Consider the following 12,118-nt stretch of genomic DNA (forward strand, 5'->3'; position numbering starts at 1 on the left):
GGAGTCGAACGTGTTGCCTAATCCTCAGGAGTTAGAGAAGCCTGGAGACGAAATTAGTGTCGAAATTTCCCACAGGTACATTTTTGATGTGTTCAACAAAAATGTGAGGGTGCCACTGAGGAAGTTGCGGAACTGACGCGTCTCAGAGGGACCGTTTGCAGTTTTATTCACGTACATGATAATGCAGCATCCCCCTGTGATCATGCCACGGAAGGGAAAAAACAGAAGCCCTGAAAAAACATAAAACCAGTTTGCTGCTTCGGATCGCGGTTTGGTTTTCATCGAATGGTTCTGAACGGTTCCTAATGATTCCAATGGGTGTAACGGAGCAAAAACTGTGGTCACACTACACCACATAGGGGCAGATCGCGTTCAGTGTGGTTGCGGCCCTACGATGTCCTTACAGTAGAGCTGCAGCGTCCAGGGCAGCAACGTCAAACGTTGTGAAGAACGTCATCTTGTTGCTCAATGCACTGCAAAATTGTCATATTCGACGGTGAAATGCGTGGGCATCTACGTTCCAAGGGAAGGGGTGGTTTCATTGACTCTCCCTGTGCTACCCAATGGAACTTTTAAGTATGGATTCTGAGTGGCTTAATGTCTGTAAAGTTTCCATCGGCCACCCACAAGAAAACCGTATGATTTCAACGCTGGATATCGTTTTTCAATTGCAGAGGCGTCACAGTAAGCGTTGAAACATGGCTAACGGGGATGTCATGATAGACCACGGATTTTTGGGTCGTAAAAAAATGTGTTTTAGGCAACTAAAATAGGCTTCTTCAGTAGTTCATTTAGGCTATATAAAACCTAAAATTGGCTCTAATAAAAATGATGCAAAGAAAATAAAAATAAATTAAAATACACAGTGTTGACAGTATGAACATCTTATTAGTCATTAAAACAAGGAGAATGAATATTTACACTGTTACAAGAGCACAGCCATCTACAACATTAATGTTGAACGTAACACGAAAAGTTTTTGAGTTCCTCCAAGATAAGGATCTCCGTAAAAAATATGTGGCAATGGTTTAATTAATACATTCGTAGTTTCACATATTCTGACCATAGTTGGCTTCACAATAAATAACCAAAATCTTTTCTACGTTTTCTAGTGAAAAACTGCGGCGCTTGTCAGTCAGAATCAATTTATATGCTGAAAAAGAACGTTCTACATCAACAGATGTGACAGGGGCGTACTTCATTTTTGGCACATGTTGGACTGGAAAGCTGCAGTCATGAGTGCTGGATTTTCCACTAAGTATGTCGGCAGCTGCACACAACTCCGTCAGGCCAGTGTTCTTCTGCAAAACCGTTTGCATTTCTGCCCGTACTTTTTCCCCTACTTCACCTGGCGCTTCATTAATTTCCATTTTGGCTTCATCAAGAAAAGAAATATTGTCGTAGATAGGTCTCCCTGAGCCTTCTAATTGTGAAATTATTCTTTCAAAATATGTAGTGGGCCCTAATGTAAGATACGCCCCGTTTTAAAGAAGAATCTTTGAGTAATTCCATTGCTGCAGTTACGGATGCAGCATCCTCCGGTATATTTTCAACCTCCTTCTGGACAGCTGAGAGATGCATACTATAGTAATCTGCTGCTATCAGCCACGTGCCCCAGCGGATGACAACAGACTCTGGCGGCAATGGGACATCTGGAAGTTGTTCTTTGAGTGCCTGTATTCTTGATGGTGCCTTGACAAAAATTTTCTTCACCGTAGATATTACTTTATTTACTTTAGGAAATTGTAGCCTTACTTGCTCTGCTATGCGGTTGATCCCATGCACTACACAAGTTACGTGCAGCATCAATGGGTAGAATACTTTTAATAGTTGAAACGCTGCTATCATATATGCAGCAGCATCAGTGACAGCCAGAATCAGCTTATTCTCATCCACTTCGTTTGGGTGTAGCACCTTAAGCCCACTGTTCACAAACTTTGCTTTTGTTTGTCGGTTAGTTTTTGCAAGCTGTTTTGAGTAAATCAAATGATCCCTGGATGGAGCATCTGGATCTAGCTTGCCAGTAATGAGGTTTGCAATGTAACGGCCAAGCGGCCAAGACTGTCAGTAGTTTCATCCACAGAAATACATATACAAGATTTGTAAGTAGGCTGTTTAGGTTTTTTTTTATTGGTAACGCCACCTCTGTATGAAAATCACTGGCTGTGCTGTGTGCAGTCTGTGGCTGCTTTTCATTGTTGTAATACTCGCCATTGTAGTGTTAGGCAGCTGGCTGTGAACAGCGCGTAGCGTTGGGCAGTTGGAGGTGAGCCGCCAGCAGTGGTGGATGTGGGGAGAGAGATGGCGGAGTTTTGAAATTTGTCATGAACTGCTATATATATTATGACTATTGAGGTAAATACATTGGTTGTTCTCTATTAATATCTTTCATTTGCTAACTATCCCTATCAGTAGTTAGTGCCTTCCATAGTTTGAATCTTTTATTTAGCTGGCAGTAGTGGCGCTCGCTGTATTGCAGTAGTGGGAGTAACCAAGATTTTTGTGAGGTAAGTGATTTGTGAAAAGTGCAGGTTAATGTTAGTCAGGGCCATTCTCTTGAAGAGATTATTGAAAGTCAGATTGTGTTGCGCTAAAAATATTGTGCGTCAGTTTAAGCACAGTCCTGTATAAATTGTTCAAAAGGGGACGTTTCACATGTCGACCCTTAGCCTAGGATACCTCACTGGAATCTTCTGTTTTTTTTTCTTGTAGTTTGTGTAATTAGTGTAGCTTTTGTTTATTGCTAGCGCGTAATTGTAGAGAAAATCTCCTTTGTAGTTGCAGTCTTTCATTGTTGTACAGTATAACAGTTGTGGCATGCATGTAGATTTGCACCAAGTATTTCGCAGCTGCAATTAACTAGATATTATTTTCAGTGTTATGTTAATGTGTTCTCTTATTTTTGCTCTTCAAGTTGTGTTTTTCTGTGTTGTCGTGTGAAATACTGTGACAATAATGGCGTGTGAAAAACGTAACACTAGGCTCCAAAGCAAACTGAGAAATAATAGTGACGACGAACGTAGCTTGCCAGCACCACTGTGTAATGAATTAACAGACGTTCAAAGTAGTAATTTGGTAACTGTGCATAGGGAAATGGAGCGGGCTGCAAACAATGGCGTAGGCAGTGAAACAATTAGTGAGCAGGGAAGCACTATCGATCGATCGGTCGGCAATAGCTCGGCTCAGGAATCCGAAATGACACGACACGATCTCGCAAATACTGTAGATTCAGGTTTTGGATCCTCACCGTTTTCTCAAATAAGTCAAGACACATTTTCTGCTTGTCAAAATGTGAATGTTTCCGGTGCAAATTCACTGCCGAAAAGCACTGAGGAACATGTTCCAGACACCAGTGCATTGTTATTACAATTAATACAACAAATGGGACAAACACAACAAAAGCTTCAAAAGTTAGACACAATGGAACAAAATCTTCAAAAGTTAGACGCAATGGAACAAAATCTTCAAAAGTTAGACGCAATGGAACAAAATCTTCAAAAGTTAGACTCATTGTAGCAAACTCTTGAACAAACACGTGAGGATTTAACTACTGAGTTACATCACATTGAATCGAAATGTCAAAAAGTCTGTAATGACGTAAAAACACAAATTTGTGAGCATTTCCAACCTTTTTTTTCGCGTCATGAAAATGCACTACAGAATCACGAAGCAGCCATAAAAGAACTGCAAACTACTGTTCATGAAAATCATGAGACCTTGCAAGCTAAATTTGACTCAGTTTCATCTACCGATTCGGTTACGCAACTTGCAAAAACCCAGGAAAACTTGAAGGACACAGTAGATTCGATTTCAACACAAATGGACACTCTGAAACTTAGTTCAGAAAAACACACTGACGAAATGTGTTCACTATCGGAGAAAGTAGCCGAACTTTCGGATCAGGTCACTGACTTATCTACAAAGGTAGATGATGATCTGAATGACACAAGACCTGTAGCCTTCACTGACACAGAAGAGTATGAACAAATTAGAAAATTCAAACAAAATCAAAATCAAATCAATACACAGTACAAAAGAGAAATCCGGGAAGTACAAGATCAGTTGACGCAGGTAATACAAGAATTACATATTTCAGAGGACACTCGCGCTCCAGTACAGGAAGAGGGACATAGAAATACGTAACAGCCACAAAATAATAACACAGCGCATTTCGGAAATTATGAAAGAAATTGGCAAGGTGCACCGAATTTTGAAGTGGAACCGCCGAAACGACGTAACAATGACTGATATGCGACTCGCCGACATGATGACTTTGACTATAAGCTGTTCATTACTACACGTAAATTCAAAACATTTAAGAATTCTGCCAACGACATTCATCCAGAAGCGTGGCTCCATCAATTCTCTCATTGTTTTCCCCCCAACTGGTCATTGGAGCACAGGTTAGAATTTATGTGTGGCTACTTGGAGAATGAACCAGCTGTAAGAATGCGATCGGTCATTCACGATTGTCACAGTGAAGGAGATTTTTATCATGCCTTCCTCTCAGCATATTGGTCTCAAGCTACACAAGACCGAGTAAAACATAGCATCATGATGATGAAACACTTTGAACAATCTGAATTTTCCAGTATTATGAAATATTTTGAAGACATGTTGCATAAGAATCAGTATCTTTCAAACCCATACAGCCCCTCAGAACTCATCCGAATTTGCTTAATCAAATTACCTGAACATTTACGGCGTATTATTTTAGCAGGACGTTGCAAAGACGACATTGAAGCTTTTCAGGGACTGTTACAAGAACTAGAAAATGACACTGATAATCGCGGAACGCGAAAACACGAACACAACAATGACAGGTCACATCCGTCGCAATTCCGCTATGAAAGAAATAATAACTGCTCACGACAAGGCTATTCTCACAACACAAATCGTGACCGAAACAGACACCATCCGTATGACAACCGTTGGCAGAGTAGTAATAACTACAGGGAAAGATCACCTCTCCGTGGTAATGACTATCACAGAGACAATCAGAGAAACAGACAATATGGGAACCAAAATAAATATTATCAAGGGAGACAGAATAACTTTAGATGCAACGGACCAGCGAGCAGTTACGATTCAGGGAGAAATTCTCCACCACATGACCGACAATCAAGAAACTATGTAAACTACCGACATGACGACAGACGATATATTCGTAACGACAGACCTGAATTGCATCAGAACTGGCGGGATTCTAACAGAGCTGGGCCCTCTCGGCAAGGCGAATTTGTAGAAGTTCGGTCTCCTAATCCCAATAACGATGCGCGCCAACAAAGAAACAGACAATGACCCGCACCACAGGCAGCCACCTGCGCCGGCTGGCTCCGAGAAAAATAACATAGACGCTAACCTTGAGAAAAATTCCAGTATTCTTTACCGACGTATACCGCTTGACAATTGCGTTAAAGTTGAAACTCTGCGTACTAGGAAGAGCAAAGGTTTACACCACATTTCACACTTAAAACCGTTTATTGAGAGATAATGTGCTTTTTTAACTTGAGATTTTAATGCAACATTTTGGTTTACTTGAAAATACATTCTGGAGTTTATGTGACAACTACACGGTTTTATCACGACGCTACTAATGAGTGACAATTTACAATGTTGGTTTTGCGGTGTATCTGTTTTATATCTGCACAATTTTTCTGAATTCTTCTGGAAAGTAAAACATGTTTTAGTAGTAACTTTTGTGGTATAGCTACAAGGAGACAGCCTTTTCTGTAGCACAACAATACGTTACAGCACAGTACTTTCTTCATCACGGTAATAAGCGTAATAACTAAGATATCTATACACAAAGCATTTCACTTTTGTTTATCATGAGGTAAGTACATTGACTTCTGCAGAACTTAGCTTTTGGAGGACGATAAATACGAGACTTCCACAGAGATTATCTTACAACATGACGCACAGTTTAGCGCTACAGTACACGTATTTGAGTGATTAATTTCGCACTTAAAACATTTATTTTTTTTAAGATATTTGAAGTGCAATGATACAAGGGTTTTCCGTGATACATTTCATTCCATTGCTGTAATCTGTAACACCTGAGGGTATTATTCATTTATCCTCAGGGGGGTACACGCCTACTTTGTGTACCATGTGTTTGGCAAGCACAAGAGCCCTAGCTATTATGGTATTTGCTTATACAACTTTACACATCGGTACCATATTTCTCTAACACATAAATTACACTGCTATCTGATTATTTAACAAAGAAACAAAAATTTTTTTACTACCTCAGTGACAGATGTTTATGTAATTATACCGTTGGATAACTTCACACTTTGAAATTGCATTTTGTCAGTACTTTGTGAATTGTTCATATTTTTTCAGAACCATTGTGATACTGTGAGAGCTTTGAATGATGTATTTGGTATGAGATCATGATTTTTAAGGTACGTTTGAGGTAGATGATACTATTGAAATGAGCAGAGAATATTTTTTAGGGTTTGAAATTATTGCAGAAAGCTATGACATTTTTGAGATTTGACTGAGGTGTTATGATGTTATTTTTACGACGATGATGTGTATTATGCTGTTGAGGTATGTTTATGATCAATAAGCTGATGCTATATAAGCAATGTGATTACGTGTTTATATGAATATGAATAATGAATAGAAGTTAGGGACTATGGTTTGTGAAAAAGGTTGTTGGAAACCAAGAATCGTACTTTAAGAGTTATGAAATGTGTGTATATGCTTGAATGTATCACAATGCTGGCGAAAATTTTTTGGACGCTGTTATATTTATAGGATTTTGTTTCTACAAATTTGTAACCCAAATTCTTGACCTGTGAAATATATTTATATGAGACTGTCACTGTAGCGGAAACTGGTGTCATAAATATTTCGGTAAGAAAGTTCAGTGACCACCTGCACGTAATGCGTCGTGGGCACCCAGCTGAGCGGCCAGGTGTGTCAGACGCCTGGAAAAAAAGCCATTATTGCGAGCCCTTTTCAGCGGCACAGGTAGAAACAAAAAAGGGAGGCCATTATCCTCGCTATTGACGTTTCTTTGTAGAGAGCATCGCAAAAACGACATGGTCGAACTTGAAAACATATGTTGACACAGTGGAGCTCTTAATTTATGATATTTACAGAAATGCCTAATGAAATGACGAGAAATATTTTTACATCTGCACACCTGATTCTGACAAGCGTCCTTCTACGAGAGTTGAGAGAATTTCTACTAACTTATGAAATGTCACATGACTATTGAATGATATTTTTATGCTTTGGTTTGCGTAATTGCTTATTTCATTTGATATCTGGTTTCCAGCTGTCTTGCAGCATTGGTTTCATAAAATAAAATTAAATGCATTTGCTAATGTGAACACTTTCTGTCAACAGATCTATTAAATAATTACTTTATGATACACATTCTTCGAAAAAGGAGCTCTTGGAATGGAAAGAACAATAAGAAGGGACTAGTAACAGGAACTGCATACATAATTTTCTTTTCAACTACTTGGTAATTTTTTTTGGCAGAGTAAGTTATTGTGATGCATCACTCTAGTGTTAAGATGCGACATAGGTATTAGACATGGCCATTTTTAGTGTAATATTTTTTCTGCTTGAGCTATGTCATGTTTAGAGATAAGTTTTTTTTTTTTTTTTTTTGCTGCTGCTGTTTGCCAGGCATAGTGCTACTGAATTTTAATTTGTGTTACTCTGTTAAGCCAGTTTTACTACTGATTTATTTTTCTTGTTTGCTGCTCATTGCCTTATATTAGTTATAATTTATGTTGCTTGCTTCGCCATTTGTATTTTTGATCATTGCTGTTTGTGTTAATTGTTTTGTGCTGCTGCATTGCCTCGCCCCTTAGTTTAGCATCTGAGCTCAGTAGATTTAAGTTAGCTTAAGAGGGGGTGGACTATATAAGAAACTATGATGAATTGGAAGAAATGCATTAAGAAGCTATAAGAAAATGGTTTGGCCAAAAAAGAATTTTGAAAGAGGATGTGAACAGAATACAGAAAGCATGCTCGGATAGGATATTTTTCTGATGGAAACAAATGTTGAAATAAGGGGAAAGATCTACAGAACGAAGTTTTGGGTTGGACTGCAGTACCAAATGTCACACTGAAAACGAACCCCGTCTTTCCTTTTGTATTATTCCGCTATATGTTTGTGTACCCTTGGGTATTTATGTTTTTTTTCCTGTCTTTATATTTTTATCTGATAAGACTTATGTTTTAGAATTTTTCAACTACTATGTTATTTTCTTTGTAAAGATATTTAGACATTATTTATTCTGTTCTGTTTTAATGCTCATGTGTAAAGTTGATGTTTCAAAAGTTATTCTGATCTTTTATGTATCTACTTATGTCATAATTCCTGTAACACTGATGTATATGTTATTTCGATTCTTTTGTAAAGCCCATATTACTACAAATGTTATCTGTATTGTTATGTTCTTTAATGATGTATTTTGTACCTTTGTAATTGTATTCTCATGTTATAATATTGTAATTGACACCAGTTCTTCAAATTAAGTATCATTTCACTGCACACGTTTCTGTTGGTCATAGTACATGGACAATATGTGAGAAGTAGGGACTGTTAGTGTTTGCACGTGTGTTAATAATTCAGCAAGGGACTGGATAACAGCATTGCTGGTTCTAAGGACAATTCCAAAAACATTGTGAGTGCACAAGTGGTGGTTATGGACTTGCTATATTATCCGCAAGACTCTTCAATGGTGATTGTGCACCTGCACAGTCACAACGGATGGCTGCTGGCCATCTCTACAAGGACTAAAGTGGGTCTGCATCTTTGATGATCCATCAATACCATTATTTCTACAAGGACTGCAGTGGGTCTGCACCCCTGGTGGCCCACCAATACCGTAATCTCTACCCGGACTACAGTGGGTCTGCTCTGTGATGACCTACCCACCAATACTCTTCAAAACTTCGACTGACTCCGCTGTGGGTTTGCTCTGTTGTGGCCCATTACCTGTCAGCATGTCAAGAGTCAGCACTGTCTTTCCGTTGGAAGGACAACGCTACTTCTTCAAGACTGCATGGAAATCCACTACTTCTGTGTGCATTTTCTTTTACTGCTCAGACTTTGAGAAAAACACTGCAATGTGATGAATGATCAGGACTGTCTTTATGGACTGTGAGAAAATTTTAGCTTTTGACCAACATTGTATCAATAAGTGTGTGCATTTGATTTCTTTGTTATTGTAATTATGAAAAATATTTTCAAATCTGTATTGGCCACTGCCCAAACCAATTTCTAAAATTTTTTGTGGGGAGCATGGGGGCTATGTAAGTAGGCTGTTTAGGTTTTTTTATTGGTAACGCCACCTCTGTATGAAAATCACTGGTTGTGCTGTGTGCAGTCTGTGGCTGCTTCTCATTGTTGTAATACTCGCCATTGTAGTGTTAGGCAGCTGGCTGTGAACAGCGCGTAGCGTTGGGCAGTTGGAGGTGAGCCGCCAGCAGTGGTGGATGTGGGGAGAGAGATGGTGGAGTTTTGAAATTTGTCATGAACTGCTATATATATTATGACTATTGAGGTAAATACATTGGTTGTTCTCTATTAATATCTTTCATTTGCTAACTATCCCTATCAGTAGTTAGTGCCTTCCATAGTTTGAATCTTTTATTTAGCTGGCAGTAGTGGCGCTCGCTGTATTGCAGTAGTGGGAGTAACCAAGATTTTTGTGAGGTAAGTGATTTGTGAAAAGTACAGGTTAATGTTAGTCAGGGCCATTCTCTTGAAGAGATTATTGAAAGTCAGACTGCGTTGCGCTAAAAATATTGTGCGTCAGTTTAAGCACAGACCTGTATAAATTGTTCAAAAGGGGACGTTTCAGATTCTCCAACATCTTCTCGGATTCTGTGCAATGCAGCATTGTAAGCTGAATCCACATAATTCTTACGTAAAGTTGACTCTGGAGGAATAGACTGATGGTAGTACTTCTCAAGAAAACCTCTGAAAATAGGGTTTTCTAGTTTCCGGAAGGGAATGTTTGCTGCCACAAGTGCATGACACAAATCACTGCAGAACTTGTTTTTTGGGGGGATTCACCAGATTTATTGGTTAAAAGTGATGTGTTGGCAGAAGAGCCAACACCGTGTTGCTAGAGGAGGCCGAAATGCACGCTATAAGCTCACGCAGACTGGCGTGAGGTCTGGAACATGACAATGTCTTGAGAATTGCAAATAAAGTGCGAAGATCTTGGAATACTTTAATCCGTAATTGGTGTACATCGCTCTTGATGATACATAAAACAGTCTCACTATAAACTTTTAATGGCGCCTTGTTAGGTCGTAGCCAATGACGTAGCTGAAGGCTATGCTAACTATCGTCTCGGCAAATGAGAGCGTATGGGTCAGTGTAGCATCGCTAGCAAAGTCGGCTGTACAACTGGGGCGAGTGCTAGGACGTCACTCTAGACCTGCCGTGTGGTGGCGCTCGGACTGCAATCTGACAGAAGCGACACGCGGGTCCGACGTATACTAATGGACCGCGGCCGATTTAAAGGCTACCACCTAGCAAATGTGGTGTCTGGCGGTGACACCACATTCCTCCCCCGCACATCGGCATACGGTTGTGTTATAAGGCTTCCGCCCGCCGTGGGGAGGACCCCATGTTGACGTATGCGACGAGGTGGGGAGCCTAACAACAGGCGAGGCTGCGCCACCCGCACCCGGCCATTCGGTCCGAGGGGAGCTAGGAAACGCCTGAAAACCTAGTCCAGGGTGCACGCCAATATGCGGTGTATGCGCCCGCAGAGAGACAGGAGGGGCCGAAGGGTCGACCTCCATCGCGTTGGGGTACCCGACGGGCGAAGACGCCATCTGGTCTGGAACAGGCAAGAGTTCCATGTCGGAGGACCGCTGGTCACGGTAAGCGATCGGCGGCGCGTGACCCAGGGAGGCGTCCGGCGGCTGCAGCGAAGCGTCCACTGCGGGCGTCGCCGGCGGGAGAACAGGCGGCGGCGGCGGAGGCGGCGCGTCGCCATGGGGCAAAATGGAAGGCATCGTCGGTAACACCTGGGGATGAGGCGAGCCAGTAGATGGGTCCCCAAGGCGCTGAACGGACGGCACCGTTGCTGAAAGCAGACGGGGAGCGGCAGAACCCGTGCGACGACAGAGGTGCAGCTGATTGAGATGCCGACGCACCTCACCAGAGGCCCCCAAAACCAGATACATAGCGCGGCCGAGGCAGCGAAGAATGCGCCCTTCCAGCCAACGCCGTGAACGTCGATAGTTGCGATAGTATACAACGTCGCCTGGAGCAAAAGCAGGCGTCTGCCGCTGCACAGGAACCTGATGCGGCAGATGTAGCAAAGACATCAAGGTTCGATGAGGACGACCGTGCAACAACTCAGCCGGCGAGCGACCATCTCGGGGCTGAGAGCGATACGTGGACAAAAAGAGCAATAACGCGTCCTCCCAAGAATGAGACTCTTTCAACTTTAACATCTGTGACTTGAAAGTCCTGACCAAACGTTCAGCGGCACCGTTTGACTGAGGCGAAAACGGCGCGGATGTCAGATGTTGAATACCATTGGCCTTGCAGAATGACTGAAATTCTGCGGACATGAATTGTGGGCCATTGTCGGAAACAATAGTCTGTGGAAGACCTTCAATGCAAAAGATAGCAGATAACGCTTGGATGGTGGCAGATGACGTCGTGGAAGACATCCAGACAACAAAAGGTAAATTACTGAAGGAATCTACCACAACCAACCATCGAGCATTCCAGAATGGACCAGCAAAATCTATGTGTAAGCGTTGCCAAGGGGAAGTGGCTTTTGGCCATGCAAAGAATTTCCGCGGTGGTGCGGATTGTTGTTCGGCACACGCCATGCAAGAAGAGCACATATTCGTAATCGCAGCATCGATTCCAAACCAAGTACAGTGCTGACGAGCAAGTTGTTTCGTTCTCAATATACCCCAATGTCCTTGGTGGAGAAGCTGTAAGACAGAGGACTGTAACGAATGTGGGACCTGACCCTGGACTGATCATTATCAGAACGCAACAGCTAAACACCACGTCGAACAAAGAGTCTCTCCCTGTGAGCAAAAAATCGGCGAACCAACGGATCCCCGATCCGTGACTTTGACAAAGGCCATTGCGTAG

The sequence above is a fragment of the Schistocerca nitens genome, chromosome 6 (assembly GCF_023898315.1).
Source record: "Schistocerca nitens isolate TAMUIC-IGC-003100 chromosome 6, iqSchNite1.1, whole genome shotgun sequence".
NCBI lineage: Eukaryota > Metazoa > Arthropoda > Insecta > Orthoptera > Acrididae > Schistocerca > Schistocerca nitens.